The sequence below is a fragment of the Lycorma delicatula genome, chromosome 10 (assembly GCF_047948215.1).
Source record: "Lycorma delicatula isolate Av1 chromosome 10, ASM4794821v1, whole genome shotgun sequence".
Lineage (NCBI taxonomy): Eukaryota > Metazoa > Arthropoda > Insecta > Hemiptera > Fulgoridae > Lycorma > Lycorma delicatula.
In genome coordinates this window covers 90,275,317-90,294,668 of record NC_134464.1, presented here as the reverse complement: position 1 = coordinate 90,294,668, position 19,352 = coordinate 90,275,317, and the positions used below count along the sequence as shown (strand labels likewise).

The 19,352-nt window shown below is 29.8% G+C and overlaps 1 protein-coding gene across 1 annotated transcript in view; it reads right to left on the bottom strand.

Annotated features, from left to right (window-relative positions):
- unc-5 overlaps positions 1-19,352 on the bottom strand; it is a 789,148-nt gene that overhangs the window by 242,666 nt on the left and 527,130 nt on the right. The gene's annotated exons all lie outside the window — the stretch shown is intronic.

Sequence of the window (19,352 nt, the reverse complement as noted above, 5' to 3'; positions counted from 1 at the left end):
CATTTTTATAAACCTATCTTTTTTTTAATAGTTTTCTTTTTTTATACTGTTTTGGCTTCTGATTTAGCAAACTTTTTAATGTAATATTACGGGTATTTTTTTCTTTTAGTGTTTTTAATAAAATCTAACATCTATTCTACAATTATCTTTGGTAATTATCTTTTAGAATCCTTTAATTTCTGTTATTTTATTAATAAAAACCCCAATCAAATAAAGCAAAATTATACTGTACGTCTTCAGTTCAACCACGTTTGAAAAAGCGAAATATAATAGCTTAAACTTTTATATTATTAGTTAGAGAGAACAATTTTCATGAAAAGATTCATAATAAGTAGCTAAATAATGAAATTTGCTCATAAAATGATCAATTTACGCAAAAATAAATATAAATATTTACAATTAATTGCAAAAAAAGGAAAAAGAAAAACTATTACTACTGAAAAGAAATTTTAGAAATACAATCTGACACAAAAATTAGAAGAAGTTTTCAAAATAAAAAAAAAGGCTATCAGATTATTGTTTAGTTCTTTTAAGTGTGAATCATGAAGACCGACCGACATTTAATTAATTAAAAATGTTAACTTATGTATATACACTTGTTTTTAAAAACGTTAATCATTATTTAAAAAAAATATATATGAATATGCATCATTCATTTCAAACCAAACAACAGATCTGTTTGTATAATTCAGCTAAATCCTTGTTATTATTGTTCCGTTACAATCTTTAATGAATTACCAAACCATTTAAAATATCATTCGACCAATTTATTTAAGAAGTTTTTTGTGTTTTTTTTTTTTTTTAAAGAAACTACACTACTCTATCAATGAATTTTTAATTTTTTTAATAAATAATATTTATTAAAAAATGTAAAAAACCCGAATTTTTTAAATGCATCCCCTTCAATCTATATGTAAATATCTGCTCAAATAAGTTTCAATAATACGTTTTATTTATTTTATAGCTATTTTATAAAATTTGTGAAAGTATTAACTTCACAAATTTTTATTAGTTCATGTGTTTCTATTTAAACAATAACTTACTTACACTTTATTTACACATATTTTTTATTTTAATAATTAACTAGCCTCTAGCCCAGTCGAATCCCAGAGCCGTCCCCGATGCCTACCCCACGGCGGAAGAGCTCGTTTCGCTCGCCGTTCCCGTCTAGCCAGAGGACTCCGTTTCCTGGTCCTCTGCAGTGTTCTTTATTCTCACGGTTGTGGGAATAATACTGATAAATAACAATTAATCAAGGTTTTTAAGAAAAAGCCTGATTAATTGATTAAAATATCTGAAAAAGAAACTCGACTAGAAACGACAGAATAGTAGTACCTTTGGAGGAAAACTTCACAACTTATTTCTGAAGCCATAACAGAAATATAATAAAGTAAAAGGATTAATCTTTATTGTTTATGAATATCCTTAATTCACCACTTCACCATCGAGGGGACTACGGCCTCAGCCTATGGCTTAAAATATAGTATTTTATTTGTGATTCTGCACTGATCAAGGTTTTAACCAAATATCCCTTGAACTAACCAGGAAAATGCTGGGACAGTTCCTTTTTTTACCATCCGTAAATTATCATATCTAATCATCCCTTATATGATGTATACATTATTTTATTCTTATTATTATAATGACCATTTCGAATAAAAGATTTATTTAAGCGAACAAATTAAATTAATATAAATAAACTGTACGAGTAGTAAACAAAATTAGTTAATTTTCTTAAAATAAAATTAATTATTCCTAAAATACAGACTTTTAACGTATTTCTGATTATCCTTTTTCCAAAACGTAATTCAAAAATTCATCTGTATGTAAATACGGCATATATTTTGCTGTTAAAACTACATAGGAATGTATTTATGTACATAAAAGCTTTATTACATGTTCCATTATTTTCCTCCTTTACGAGATACACAGCTAAACTGCATTATTTCAAGCAAAACTTGAGCTATAACTTAGCTTACACTCCTTTATAGTATATACGTAGATATATGTTACAGGTATAACTTTACTAGCATCAACTAACGTCGCTGTGATAATTTATATACATAATGTTGGCTTATCATGAAACACTAATAAAAAATTACGCGCATAATCTTTTAAGACTTTTTTGTCTTCTTTAATTATAAACATGAAATTTTTTATTTTTATTTAAGCGTAGATAAAATTTAACATTTAGATCTCCTTTTAAAGATTAAAATACATATTACGTACGTAGTTAGAATTTTTATCTGCAATCTAACGGTTTTAATTTTAAATGACAAATAAAAAGCTAATCAAATTATTCAGAATTTTGATGATTACATCTCAAAAAAAAATTTATAATATTTTTTTCTTTTAAAGTATATACAAAATATGTCGTATAACTTTTGTAACGAGGAAAAATAAAACGTAAAAACTCTGATGTAGATACAAAAGTTCCTTAATTCTGTTCAATACATAATTTATATTACCATATTCTCAAGATTTATCCGACAGTAATCAAAGTTATTTATTGCCACCGGACAACAAAAAGTAATCATTAAACCGTTCCGTATGTACCATCAGATAAAATTAAAAATCCGCTAGATCGCACGATGTAAGCAGCCGAGTAAAATATAAATCTACACAGTAATGCTGAAAGAATAAGAAAAACGGATGGAAATATTAAACAAAATGATGATCTGTTCTCGAAAGAAAAAAAAAACTAAACATGCCAAGCATCAGGCATTCATATCACCGAAAACCCGTTGAGAAATCCGAGATATTTTACCCAAATGGAAGTAAAGATAAAAAGATTATGATTTTACGATAACTGGATTAAATATTTACCACAAAAAGCAAAACAAAAAAATAAGTATTTCTATAATAATTAGTGGGAGACTCGAGAATATGATCAAGGTGATTAATTATGATCGATTTATGATTTAATATACAAATGAAAGAAGAGTATCATGTATTTTCATTAAATAGAAATACACACGGTCTGATAGGTTTCGCAGCTAAAAAAGATTAACTATTCTTTACGAAGCATATTGTAGAATAAAAATGTTAGCGTTACAATTTTCCATTTTGAAAAGGAAAATATCTATACACGTTTATTAACGTGATTTATGGTATTTTCTAATGATTAACTAACAACAATTAATTGATACATTAAATTTACACCACACTGGTTTGCGTCACACAAAATTAAAAAAAAACTCGCATCAAATTAGAAGAAATACAAAAAATCGCTTTAATAGCCTTTAGAAATAATTCGGTAATATGTTAATCTAAATTCAAAAAAGCTTGTCAGTTTATTCTATTCATGTTGACTGGAAAGAAACTTTATACATATTTTATGTATTGGGATATACAAAGTAATCAGTACGTTACGCCAGAGTTAACGCTTTTCAAACTCGTACATTTTATTTTAGAGCAAATACTTTACCTTCAGTAATAATTAAAAAAAATGAGACTACAAAAAATTTAAAAGAACATTTATTTTAAAACAAGTTCATTATATCAGAAAATTTTTATGTATGTTAGTTATAACTAGTGGTTCCTTGCTTCGTTGTTATTACAAAATAATGATAAAAACATCGACTAAAAACCTATTCAATTTACAAGTCTCACCACTCAACCTCCTTCTTTTCTCTTCCCTTTACTACCATACGAACATAAAATGCGTGCTCAAAACCTATCTCTAATCTGTCCAGACGTTATACTGGACGAATCGAGCTGATTTTTTTTTTTTTATTCTGCTTGAAATGATTCGCAGATATGTCATCAAGCAATGACGGACCTTCAAAAGTGATTTTCCTGTTAATAATAATCACGGAATGTTCCTCAGTTAAGGAATAAATTAGGATTTTTTGAGAATTTCTCACAGGAGACTCAAGTTTGGGATCCGATGGCGCTTGATAACATACCTCATGATCATTCCGAGCAAAATAAAAAAGTAATCATCTGATTCTCTAGTAAAACGACTGGACAGATTGGAAGTAGGTTTTCAACCGAATTTTTTCATATACACGGTTAAGCTGATCAATGTCTTCCGGTAATAGAATATTTTTTTCAAGTTTGTCAACCAATTTCTTATTTTTTGGTTTCCATTTATTTATTTCTCAATGAATTCATTATTACCAAGGACTATGACTGCGAATGTGATGATATTACCCGAAAATGGAACTAACACTTTACAGGTACGTAAGTAGTGAAGCTTAGAGCTGAGCCTTTGAGATTAAACAATTTAAATCACAATTCAAATTGTCCACCAAGGTCTAATATAAGTTCCTTTTGTAGCTTTAATAGTTAAACGGTGTGAATCTGAAATTATTCAAACAGTTAACGCCCCTAAGAACAAAGTTTTAAGGGTCGGGATAAAGGTCTGATATTATTATGATGACAATTCTCTTAAAAGGAAATTTTTAACAAGAGCTAAATATCAAAAATTAAAAACACAACTGACAAACAAAAACATTGCTCTTTAATATAGGATGATTACTATTATAGGATAATGAAAGAGCGTGCGGATGATAATTTCGTATACAGTATAGTTTTTTAAATTTATTTAAATATATATATATATATATATATATATATATATATACACACACACACACAAACACACATCTACATATTTATACAGCCTATAACATTCCCGGTACCGTAAGGATTTCAGTAACGATATGACTTTGTAGAGTCATACATCTAAAGTTAAGCCGTTCAGCTGCTAGGTGGAAAAAAACATGCAATGTTTGTTTATTATCCTAAATACATTACAGTCCTTCCTGAAGAACCGCGTAATAAATTTAAAATCAAATAGTCTATCGGGTATTTCGTTATACAACCAAACAGTTCTGCTTCAATATTGATAAGTTTCCAAACTACCAAATTCCTGTTTATTACGTAAGTGTTTTAAAAAATCACGTTTTTAATAAACTAATTTATCGACCAGTTATCAAGCAATGATAAACTACAGTCGATTTCTTTGATGTATGTTTATAACGAGCCGAATGTTCCTTTATTCTAATTTGTATCTTTCTTTAAGCTTGCATTACGTATAGTAAATTAAAATTACAATTTAAATCAATTTATAAAACACCCACTCTTTCGACGGGTTTAGTCTTTAACTATATTTTTACGTAACCAGGATAACGTTAAAGTTGTGATTATTTTTTATATTACTTTTTTACCATATTTCTGCAAATTTTGCCCATTCTTTTTCCGATTCAATTTCTCTGTTATTCTGAAATAAGGTAGATTTACTGGATTTTATTAAATTTTTACTAACTTTTTATTAACTGTCAATGTATTTTAGAGTAAACTATTTAAAAATTCTGATCTTTTACATCGTATTGTACAATTTTTTACCGTTTTTTATCAGAAGCTTAAAGTAAAGATTTTTAATTATCGATTTTAAATTAATCAGATTTGATTGTACCCCTAAATATTCTAATTTAATGATAACCAAAATTTTTAAGTAATAATGTTTCTCTAGCAATTAAATCATTGTCAAAAATATTTAAGAGTCAGTCTTAATAGTGTTTTTGGATTACCTGTTTCTCGTAGTAGTAAAATTATCTCTAATAATAAAACAAATAAATATAAAGAAAAAAATAATAAATATTGCTCTCATGAAAAGAGATCGTTACTTAAACAACAGCTTAAAGAAAAAAATCATTATTTAGAGATAATATTTGGTGCATGCCTTTACGGTATTAAAAACCAATATAAGTCATTTATAACAGCTGCATATTAAAAAAGACCGAAAGAAAAACTTATGAAGCAAACAAAATAAAGAAAATATTGTAGTACGTACAGAAAAGATTCCTGCACTGGAACAATAAATTTTCTTTCGTCGATTTAATTTATGGTTACTATAAGAAATTTATTAAACTTCTTTTAATAATAATAATACTGAACAAAATAATTGTCTACTTCAGTTTTAATTAAATTCAGTAACTGTAAGTTATATATAAGGTGAATTAATAGAATGCAAGTGGGGAAAAATACAACAATAAATAAGGCATTAAAAATAAATTAAATCAATGGGAAACGTGCCGATTAAATACCAAGTCTTCTGTTCGACGGTTTATAAAGAATGACTGAGAGAGAAAGAGTGAGAGAGAGAGAGTGACCGAGTGACCGAATGTATTAGAGAGGAGTGGAACAAAGATTAAAAGAATTGGAAGACATGGCCTTCTCCATTAACAAGAAGAGTCGAGTCGGTGGTCTTTGCCAGTGTCGGTGTTTTCTTACTCTCCGCCAAATGAAATTTTTCTTCTTATTTAAGAAAGATTCTCACATATAAAGTTCAATTCATTTACGCATACACAGACACACACACACACACACACACATTATTACCGTTGTGGTCACAATATCCGCCGTAATGTTTCTAAAGACAATGGATGCAACTTGATCTTAAGAAACATCCACAGTTAAATAATCTCTTGCAAATTACAACACATTATTTTTCAGTTATATATATATATATATATATATATATATATTACACACAATTAACGTTCATATCTTTCCATTATTTTCTATACACAATACATTCTTAACTTTGAGAGAGTGTTATTTTAACCAATACTATACATTATTGTAATTTATATAGGTTTTAAATACCTCTATTTTCATTTTATATGTAAATTAAAACTACATATTTTGAACTACTTCTTTAAACACTCGAAGTCAACATTGAGAAATCTTCCTTAGCGATTGATAAGCTTAAAATATCCTCGTTTACCACCACCCCATTTAAGGCTGACTAGATACAACACTTCGGTAGTTTATTTCAATTATCATAGTTTAAATTACAAATTTTTAAATAGATAAAAATTACTTGAAGCTAAGTTTGGACTGGGTTATGGGGTAATCAAATATTTCCCAATAAATAATAAATTACAGCTGCTCTGGTGACCCGACATATCATAAAAGAACACAACAATCTTTATCATTTAAATGTCTAAAAATAACATGGAAAATAATTTACTATATCTGAGATTGCAAGTTAAAATATGATAAAATTTTTTTTTGCTTATCAATGCGCTTGTTCAATTCGTAGATAAAATAATGAACAAGGATCATCCTTAATATTTATCCTATCCTTATCTAACTAACACGGCCGATTACAGAATCATACAGCAGGAAGGGACACTGTCCAGGCTCTGCGAATCGAAGCGAGAATTGTGATACTCCCGCCACTTTTGCGTTCCGTCTGTCAAGGATATATAATATCGCAAATGAAATTTTATAGAAGGATTTTAAAATTCCAACAGTAAAACAAGAAACTGCGGCAAGAAGTTAAATGTACCTTTATAATTTAAAAACGCAAAATCTTTCTATTCAACAACCAAGACATTTAAAAATGAAAAAATTAGTGATTTATTTACAAAACATATCCATTTAAAAGCTGCTTATAATCAATCCAATTAAACATAAATCGGAATTAAATAATAAGATTTAAGATCAAATACGCATAATTATGAATCACAATAAATGTTATCTTCAATAAAAATTAAAATACTTATAGGTATATACAAAATGTTTATAGGTTTTATTACAAATAAACCGATACAAAACATTGTTTGGATATTTTTTGTTATCTATCAACCAACATACTCGTGTTATTGACAAACCGCTCCGGTTAAATTTTCTTATAATCGTAGATAAATAGAACACTTTACAAGTCTACACAAGTCAGATATAACAACATCAAAATAGAATCAGAAAAGCAACATCTGATTAATCTTGCTGCCTGAAAATCTTACGCGCCAGTCTGAATTGAGTAATGAATTTTTTATTCATTTAATTGAAACTATTAATAAGAAGGATGACATAATTTTTTTTCAAAAGCCTGATATTAAACATAACCAGAGGAAATGTAGTCGTGACCGTGAAATTGGTTTTACAGTTACACAGTAGAGAGATGGTGTACTTCTAAACGCGAGTGTCGAGAATACAAACCGTTATGTTCAAACAATAGAGTTTAGTGAACAGGAGTTTGAAATTAAGTATAATACCGCGGTTGTCTGGTGTAATTAAAGGCATAAAGTGCGCACGCTAAAGACCTATTGAAAAATCAAAAACGAATATGCGATCTCGGAAACACTTTGGAAATCGATTAAAGCATATTTTTACAGCGTAAGAACGATGTCGGCCACGTATTACCGTATCAGTGAATGTCTGAAGTGTGTATTGTGAAAAACAGAATACTTTTAGTCGTTAAATTGAAAAGAGATGCAGTTGTTTGTTACCCAACATCAAATAACGATTTCTTTCGGAAACTATTCTTTCATCAAATTATATCTATTGAATGGAAAGCGTTTAACTTCTTTAAAAAATTGCGGTTATACCAGTTAAACTGTTGTACATAAATATAACTTTGTAGATTCCAACACCGGGACGTTAAGACAGACAGTACAGATTACGTGGCGGCTCGCAAAGCAAAACAACATCGCTCAGTCCATGATTGACTTCTATTTGTGCAAGATTACTTGGTATCAACAGAACAAAGAAACTTTTTGAAAACCTTTTTGGCAGATATTGTGTCCTACTAACCTCCTGAGTAAAGATAAAATATTTGTATGTACAACTAATCACTTAATAGGTTAATTTAAGTTCTGATAGATAACGAAATACATCTTGTTCTTTCTGTTAAAGAAAAAATTTATCTACTTTAATATATCAGAATAAATAAAAGTACAGATTAACGTTTAGACAGGAAAATTCCACCTGAGTATCAAAAATACTTTATTAATTTTGTAATCGCACTACATAAGTTACTTTCTATAAGATGTATTAAGTAATTAACGTAGTGATAAATTCACGACCTTTGAATTTCATATACAGTATAAATATTAAAATGAAGAAAAACAAGCAATTTATATTCGATAAAATAACTTTTAAGTATATTTAAAAAAAAAGTAGAACAAAGAATTCCTTTCATCGATTATCTTTTGACGTAATTCTAATTTCGTATAATAACAACGTGACTGTACAAAATAATAACTGACTGGACAAGACACGTAAAAATACAGATAACAAACCTCAAACCTTATTAGTCAGAATTAAATACAGTCTATATATATATAATAAAAAACTAGACACGTTTATCATCTGAGCACGAGTTAATACTTCGTAAATTAATTTCGTTACGGTTACCAGGTAAGTAACTTTCTAAACCATTAAATTATAAATCTTTACGCTAACTTAAAGGCGTGAGAAAATTACAAAAATATCATAATATGCATAAAATTTTATTTATTTATATGTCTGCTACATTTTACAAACAAATATTTCAATAAAAAAAAAAAAATAATAAAATAATGAGAATCAAATTAAATAAAAAAATTCATTTTACTCGTTAACGAGCAACATTCTTTGGTTGAATATTTAGAAAGGAAAAAGAAATTAAAAAATATCGAACTAAATATATGAAGAGGAAGTTAAATCATTTATGACATCTGACAGTTTGAGTGGCAGTTTCTAATTAATTACTTTTTAAGGAAAAAAAATTAAAATTAAAAATAGTAAAAATAAAAATGACGTTAAAGTAGATTTTTTTTTTTTTTAATAAGATCAACTCACAAATATTTTTTTCCCTCTAATTATTAGATTTTTAAGAAAAAAAATAAAAATAACAGATTAGACAAGACTGTATTATAATTTCAAACAACCCGACCAAATAATTAGTTTTTTTTTATCATAATAATGCATTACAAAATAAAACAATTGTTCAAGACTGTTTTTTTAGTGTAAAAGACTAGTGTAAACACACCGGTTCAAAAATTAATATTGAAGTTAAGTAACAAGGAGCATGTTTATTAAATAGATAACATCGTTAATATATAAATCAAGCGCTGTTGGAAATCTCGAAAAGTCTACAACAATAGATCACTTTTTGTCTTTGGAGTTCATTTTGGTAACACATTTCAAGCATTATTCAATCGTAATTAAAAAATTATTTTTAGATGTATTCTTTCTTTAAATACTATTATCATAAACAATTAAAAATTAATCAAAACGTTAGATTGATGCAAAACTCCCATTCCGTACGCTAAAGAAAAAAATAAAGAAAACCACAATAAAAAACAATATTAAAAATCTAACTTAAAAAGAGACAACTACTATCTTGCATACGCCAAACGGAAAAAATGAGAAATACATAATAATAATAATAATAATAATAATAAAATATTTCAATACAGATGCACGGCTTCAAGAAATAGTAAGACATTGTATAACATAGTTATATTGTCACTTAAAATACTTTTGATGTTTACCCCAAATTAAAATTTCCGACGCAATGTCGCATAACAGACACAGCCCAAAAATATGTGGTGTACCGTCAGATGGCAGTCGCAGCGAACGCAAACAGGGTCATGAGATGAGTGAGTCTTGTGTGCTCTAGCTCTAGTGATGTGTATGTGTGTGAAGAAAGACTAACACATAAATTTTATATTCAAATCCCAAAATAGCGATAAATTAACAAATTTATGAATAGAGATTTAATGATCCTGTGTAAAAAGGTAAATTGCATCTTTTACAATCTAATGATTACATAGTTAGTAGTGGAACGTCTTAGATGGTAACATTATAAAGATAAAAGGTTAGTTTCCATGATCAACGAAGTAAAATGAATACCATGTACAGTTTTGTCGGATGATGTTGGTATTTAGTCACGTTAACAATATATACCGGGGAGCAACTTAAAACCGAGCCGACTCGGCTCGAACTGTAGTTATACGACTGTCACCATAAACGCTGCTACTACTAGCAGAAATTTGGTCGTTAATGTTACTACTATCGTCTCTTGTTTTTAGTGTGTAAACTGTTCATGTTTCAGTGCAGTATAATTTCATTCTTTGCAGTTTTTCTAAAACGCCTCATTCTATTGAGAAAAAAGGTTGCTACAGTGGAAGCTCATGTGCGTTCTGGATCCTTTCAATAACGCGTCAAATTTCCGAATGCCGATATCCCAGCAAAAGAAACGTATACTATTTTGTTAAAAAATGGTATACGTTTCTTTCGGGGTCGGTTTCAAAACTAAAAACGAAATTTGCAACCTTCCGTTAGGACGCCAGAGGTCACAGCCGATATTCAAAGAAGAATTTGTCAGCCCGAAAAAATCTATACGGAATTTATCCCAGCAAAGTAGTATAAATTTCTTGAGGAAATATTTTTTACGATTTAAATTTGAAACCGTATCCTTTAGTAACTTAAGTGTACAGACAAACCGAAACAACCTAATTATTGCGACCGGATTCTTAAAAATATTGTCGATGGATAGATAGAACCGACGTTGTATTTCATGTCATACGAGAAACAGATTCATTTAACTGGCCCTGCTAATTGCCACATCAGATATTTGGTTGACCGAAATCCCTCACCGGATATTTGAGCGTCCACTTAACATGAGAAAATCAATGTATGGTGTGATGTTTCTAGTTAATGTTTAGGGAAGACCGATAATGAATGACTGTACTGTAAATACAATGCAGAAGATACCGTTTAATTTTCCAAGAATTCTACGCGCGATTAACACATAGTGAAAAATAATTTTTCCAACAAGACGAATCAGTGTGTAAAACATCAAACGATTCACTAGCACGCACTCATGCGGCTGGGGCCTCATGAACGCGTGCCTATGACTTTCAACGGCAGTGGCCTTCACGTTCCTCAGATTTTTGACTTACACAGCAGACTATTTACATTCGAGTTGAAGGAGTTCCTAAGTTGAATTTCACTTTTGATTTATTTAGATTAATTTTTCTTTAACCTTTTGAGCCTCATCAGTCACGAGGGAGTGCCTCCACCAAACGAACAGGGTTTCTCTCCTGTGGTGGGGCGACGATCCACTAGGAAGGAGTCTTCTAGGGTTCAGATGAGAGAAGTTCTACCGGACAGTACTGGCAGTGGTAGCTTGGTGGAAGCAGTGATGAATGAACTTCGGGGCGCGGGTCGGTTGTTGACGAAACGTAAAGGGGAAAAAACGGGTGAGAAAATGACTCGGAGGCAGCAGAGGGTTGTCCGTCTGATTGCGGCGAAGAGCACGAATGTCGAGGAAGACTTTCTGGCTCTTCCGGTGCGGTCGGGTGACGTCATGGATACCGGAAAGCGTCCTTTGAAACCTTCGGGGAAGCGAAGGCTACGTGATGAGGCTAGAAAAACATATTTTATCATCGCCTATATGGCGTCGAAGTCTCCAAATGGGAGGATGAAACTTGGTCGTCGATTGAAGAGCTCCGGCGAGCGATTGATTGCGGAGATGCGGAACTAGACATTGAGCGGTTAGTTCTTAGAAGCTGGCCTCAGGAGCTGTTCCTATCTTAAACTCTAGTGGAGACACCGCTGAGTTGTCACAGGATGTCGGGTCTGTTTGGGTAATAGACATGGCGTTGGAAGTCGAACATTCGCAACAAGCACCTGTGTTCCGTAAGGCTCCATGAATTCGGGACTTGGCCCGAGCGGGGAAATTGAAGGCGGGCCTCCCTTGAAGACAGACGTCTTTAGGAGGGAATGCAAGACCGTGGTGCCGGTGGGGAATCCCTCCGGGGGTTCTCCATTAGAGGCTAGGCGTCAACACCGGAGTCCCGGTGGGGGAATCCCTTGGGGTTCTCCCGCTAGAGGCATAGCATGTAACACAAGATCGAGTCCTGGCTACCTGGGTGGAGCTAGCGCCCGAATGAAGTAGTTTAAGGCCAAGGCACCCCTAGGAGCTGAGTTAATGCGTAATTGCGAATCCGGCTCCGGGGAGCGGCGAGATTAGAGACGAAAAAAAAGGATTTCTTTAGATACTATTTAGTTTCTATTGGCCTATTTGAAGGAGAAAGTTTATTCAACAAGGAATGTACGGCATCGATAGCACAGTTTTGCGTCACATGACTCTCAATATAACCGATTACTGAAAGACAAAATGTGGATCGCTACGCAGAGCGCTCACTTGGAAATTTTTTTTTTAAAAAGATATTGCGTACATGTATACTTTTCCTAATATAAATAAAGAATTTAATTTATCTTTCATTCCATCCGTTAAATTTTACATGCCGTAATTGTGTTTAGTTTCTAGCGGTTCGGTTTTAATTTTGTCACCTGCTGTGCATCCCACATCAAGTTTCTTAACTGCGAAGTGAAACAGTTTTACATTGCTTTCTCTATTGATCTAAATAGACTATTACAGACAAACTAAGTCCATAAAAATTCTTCAATCGAGCTTAAAATAAAACAAAAATAATCTTTTCAAATAATACACCTGTTATGAATTATAGCCACAGTATTTCACTGATGTGCTAAGACCACGAAATAAATAATTAAATTACAATTAGGTAAATTTTTTTTTTTCAAAAGGGTATCCGAAGTTTTCAAATTTTTAATTAAATTCCTTTTTTTTAAAAATGGATTTTTATTAAAAGAAAATAATAAATCATAGATAAATAAGAAAATTGAAAAATAAATTAAAAATCTTCTTAGCCGGATGCTTTCATCCTAAAGCCAAATCCATTTTGTTTAAGTGAAAAATCTCTGAAAAAAGGATGTAAAAGAAAAAAAAATACTAAATCTAAGATACCAAGACAAAAAAATAACCATTCACAATTTTACGTTTTGATTACTTTCCTTTAGATATTTTGCTAATAGGTTAATTGCTACGTGAAGAAGTTTTAATTTTGTTTTATTGTCTAAATGAATTACAAAGAAGAGATTTATTACAAAATAATATACGGCTACATAAAAATAAAGGGAGGATACTGTCGGCTGTTCGTTTTTCTTTCCATTTAAACATTTTTCATTTATTTTTTTTCTCAAAGTTAATTTGCATATTACAAGCAGCATTAAGTAGTCTTGTGTTCTTTTGTTTGCATGGTTACTTCCACTTGCTTCTTCATTCTTCTTTACCACAAACACATACACACACACATTATAAATATATATATATATAAAGAAAGAGTGTGAGGGAGAAGGCTTCTGTTTGAGACTAGGCGAACCGTCTTTGCCTTATGTAATAGAAAGAATAAGGATCTTTACTGGCTCACGCATTTATGGCGTAGTTGCATGTATGCATATTTTTCTTATTGTTTTTAAAGTTTATGATTACAACTCAGTGGTTTTTTAACTCCTGTTGTAAGTATTGTAGCCAAAGAAATAAAGAAATGGTAGTGTATATATTTCTTTCCCGTTCTTCTTTTCTCTCTTTTCTGTTTTCCTTATTATTATTTTTACAATAATTGCTTTATCTTCTTCTAACTTACATAACATAATTATTACTCGCGATTATTTAATGTGCATTACCTTCTAATAATATATTTCTCCTCATAATTCATTCCATTTTACATATCGCTCATTACTTTTTTCTTACAACTTAACACAATGTAACTTACTTACACTGCGTGTTTAAGCTCATACTTTGTTGTAAATTTTATATTTTAAGTCAGGAGAAATAATTAAATTTAAAAAAACAATCGTTAAGAACAGTTCTAATTTGAAGCTCAATAAAGGAAAAAAAATTACTTTTGAGTAATAAAAGATTTTTTTTTATTGATATACGCTTGTTATTTTTACCTATTACAAAATTATTTTAGATTTAAAATTACTATTAAAGGTTTAATAAATATAAAATATCTTTAGCACAAACACACACACTTAACGTGTTAAGATTATTACGTATACCTAAATGCAAAATTAATTCATATTATAAGCAACACTTACCAATAAATTTTTCATTAAATAAAACAATATTTAATTTTTAATTAAAAATTTCAGATGAACGTCCACTTTTGAAAAACATATTTATTATTTAAAACATTAAAAAAAATTACGGCAATAAATAAAAAAAAAAATTTTAAAAATAAATAAATATTTTTACCACGTAAAAAAGGAAATTACACATATATACGTGAGATCAATCTCAAGATAGATTACTGAAAAAATAGACAACAAAAAGAGTATAAAAACGGTAAAAGAATCATTCAAATAAAAACATATACGACCAGTAATATACTGATCGTAAAAAAAAACTGAAATAAAATTAAAAAAACACTGGAATATGTTATTGTGACTTTATGAAACTTGGACTTTGTTAAATAAATAAATACCGTTAAGAAAATGTTGACCAAGATCAAATAATGATATAGTATTAAAAGAGAAGATATAATTTTAAAAAAAACATATAGATGTTTTGGTGGGTATTGAAAAAGAAGTTAGAAAAAACTAAGATCAGAATGATTGATGATGTGAAAAAAAGGAAATTATCTGGAGTAGTAGTGGGGGGGGGGAGTAATATAAGAATCCAAGAAGATATAAATCGATTGAAAGAAAAAAGTCTATAAAAAATATAAGCATCATTATTAACTGATAAAAACAAATAATTTTAATAAAATTAGATGAACTGAAAAACAAAGTTTCTTTCATGTAGCTTAGGAATTTCTAACAACCCACCGGGTTGGTCTAGTGGTGAACGCGTCTTCCCAAATCAGCTGATTTGGAAGTCGAGAGTTCCTGCGTTCAAGTCCTAGTAAAGCCAGATATTTTTACACGGACTTGAATACTAGATCGTGGATACCGGTGTTCTTTGGTGGTTGGGTTTCAATTAACCACACATCTCAGGTATGGTCGAACTGAGAATGTACAAGACTACACTTCATTCACACTCATACATATCATCCTCATTCATCCTCTGAAGTATTATCTAATGGTAGTTACCGGAGGCTAAACAGGAAAAAAAGAAAGAAAGGAATTTCTAACGATTAATAATAAAATAAGAGGAAAAATAAGGACTTCAATCAATATTCATATATATATATATATATATATACATGACGGACTAGCCGGTCCGTCAAGCCAGAACCTGGATCCTCGGGGATGAGGTCAGCCCTAGCGAATACCAGAGCCAACTCAGGGGCTCCTCGGTTAGCCTTTAACTTACTAACAAATACCCGGTTTGGGAAGATTTTGAAAATCGGACGATTGTTTGCAGAGAAATTATAAGAGCACCCCATTGCACCTCTCAAAACAGCGCCTCAGGGACAAGCCGTTTGTTACGAATTGGTGGTAATGATTGGTCTGGCCACCCACGAGCTGCTCGCATACCTCACCACTCTAGCCTCACACATATCTTTTACAGTACAGATAAATACATATTAAATATCGGTAAGCACATACGAAGATGAGTTCAAGAATATTGATTAAAAAATATTGCCCAGTACGTAAATAGCAAAGGAAACATCAGAAAATAGTCTTTATCTATAACACAAAGAATAACTAATACAACAAAAAAGTCTGATGTGGATACCACATGACTTACTTTTACGCCTATTAAATTACATACACACATTTTTTTAAAACGAAAAGTACATAAAATTTTATTTCATTAATAACTTCTGATATTTTTTTTTTTTATTGTTATTATTGAATTATTAATTATCGTAAAAACATTTTTACAATCAGAGGTTAATAGTTATTAATACAAGTTAATCAATATTTTTATGTTAAAAAAAAGGAGATGAAGTCTGATTCGAACCGATGTGCTTTCCCATTGTAAGATCCAAATATTTCATTAATTAAATTTTATTTGACTATAACTGTGGAACCAATGAAAATAAGTACCACTTATGATATATCGTTGAAAAGCTCTAAAGGAGGGCTTATTACTGCAGTTTAGATAAAGTCCAAAATCCAAATTATTTTTGGATTTTTATTTTATTTATTTTTTGGATTATTTTTGGATCACAATACTTCCTTTACTTCGTACAAGGAAGTAAAAACAGTCAAACAAATTAAAGAACCAACAAAAGTAATTGGCGAAACAAATTGAAGAGTTTTGACTGTGCACAACACCAAGGTTACCTGATTCACCTCATATCTCGGAGAACTTACAGATCTAATATATGTAGTCGCTTTAGGCGCCTAACGTCCTCGCTGTTATCCATAAGATTACTCTCGAGCCAGTTCACATGTTTGGTCGGTCTAGTTTTGTATCTTGTACAGAATCGCCGTTATCTCCTCGAACGGTTAGCTAACCCAAATGATCGGGTACTTCAGTGTTTTTTTTGCAAACTTCGGCGCATCTGTTATATTTCTCAATAATTTATTCTGAAATGACTGTACGAGTCCTAATGTTACTTTCACTTGTTGCGCTCCATAATTGTACTCCGTAGGTTCAATTCCGATTCAGGACCGATTTGTATCACACCATACCGCTGCCTAACAATCAGTACATCTCCCTGAACTTAATGTTAAGCTGCATTCTTTTCTCAGCGACATGAAGCCTCCACGTCGGCCGGCGATTCAGAGGTAGTCCTAGGTATCCCACGCTATTAGCATGCGGGATGAAAACGCCATTAAGTTGAACTCTATGGTAGTCACCACTCCTCACTGCAAATATAACATGTGTAGACTTAGCCAGAATAATCTTCATATTTCCAATAGTCAAAGAAAAATAAAATTTAGCAAACTCTCCTACCTCCAACATTTTTTTTTTTTTTAGTATGAGAACATCACACCAACTAAATGGAAGGGTCACTCAAAATATTTTTAAATAAAAGGATAAGATTGCAATACATCCTTTAAAGGACATTAAAAAACAAACATTATGAAATAAAAGATTTCTGGTTAATCAAATTGGAGGCAATTACATATTTTTTCATAGCTATGAATCTTTCAAAAATGATCTAACTCTTACCTTTTAAATGCCTCTTAAATAACTAATCAACAGCGAAATACTAAAAAAAAATATCTACCTCAAAACTAATTTTCGATATAACCATCGCAAGTTAGTTTGCCACAAAAGTCAAAAATTTTAAACAGAAATAGCAGTGTTCTGAAAAATCACTTTAAAGGATATTAAAAATAAAACTTTCTAGCTAGAATAATCCTAATCAAAGAGCAGACATTTAAAATTTTTCACAACTAGTTTCTTAAGTGGCCAACAGTACATACCAAACCTAGCCTCATACCAAGAAATAGATAATGTCGAGGCGCATTTGCTTAATTAAATTCTTTTATGTTTCCAAACACTGTCATAATCTAACTTTGTATTAATGTATATATATATATATCAATATACGCTTATAGGATAACTTTTCCTGGTTTTTTTTTTATGAAATACAAATTCAATGTGAGATATAAAGAATCCGTCTAACTAAGCTGCCCACATAATAAAACTTTTTTCACTTTTATTTTAAACCGGTCGAATGCTAACTTATAGTTTTAATAAATTATTTAATAACTATTAAAGATAATAATCAGAGACATAATAATAATAGCCCACGTCTAAAAATAAATAAATAATCGAAAATATTATTATTATTATTATAAATACAGACTATTTAAAAATATATAATTGTAAATTAAACTGTAATTTTAAAGCATAATAAATACCTAAAATAAATACATGACTAATTGTTTAATTTATTACAAGCTAAATAAATGTCATTTTAATGTAATTAATAATAAATAAAAATCAATTAATTTAAATAATCAATTAATATTAATAATAAAATAGATGTGTGTAACTATTAAATAACGAGGATATAACAAAAAAAAAAAAAAAATTTAACTGATAAATAAAATATAGTATAAGATCTATAAAATTACCATTTTATTGTAATAAAATATGAATTAATAACGTATATATAATAAATATTAAAAATAATCAAACCAGAATTATATTATAAATTATATATCTAATTGTCAAATTAAGAATAAATAAAAATAAAAAAAACCATAAAATGTAGATAAAAAATGTTTTTTTGAATTTAATTACATTTATCTTCATTTAAAATTATAATTGTAACCGATTATTAATAATTAATATTCAATACATTTTACATAATTAGTTATTTTTCTCTTTAAAAAAGTAATAATAATAAACGAAGTCAAATTAAATGATAATAACAAGGTCTGTCAAAGTCATCAGTCAAGAATTTTTAATTTATAATTCATCTTTACTTAATTTACGTTTTCTTTTTAATTAGGAATGAAAAAATTAAACGATAAACTTTTAGATAACACAATGCATAGGATTCGTAGATAACTTTTATTGTTAATTTTCTGATAAATATACAATAACTAAGAAAAAAATTAACTTATACACGCGTGTGTGTATGTATATATATATATATATATATATATATATATACACACATAAACACCAATAGTTTCAACAGTTAGATTAAATAAACCCCCCGCCCCATCAATTGCAACCGAAACTACAAATTAGATTATCGTATGAATACTTGTAATTTATAAATTTCTTGATAAGGGTTTGTAACCCAATATTGCCAAATAAATAAATATTTTCACCCATGAAAAACAGATACAAAAATAACCAAATCTAATCAGCTTCTTGAATAAAGAAGTATATTTAA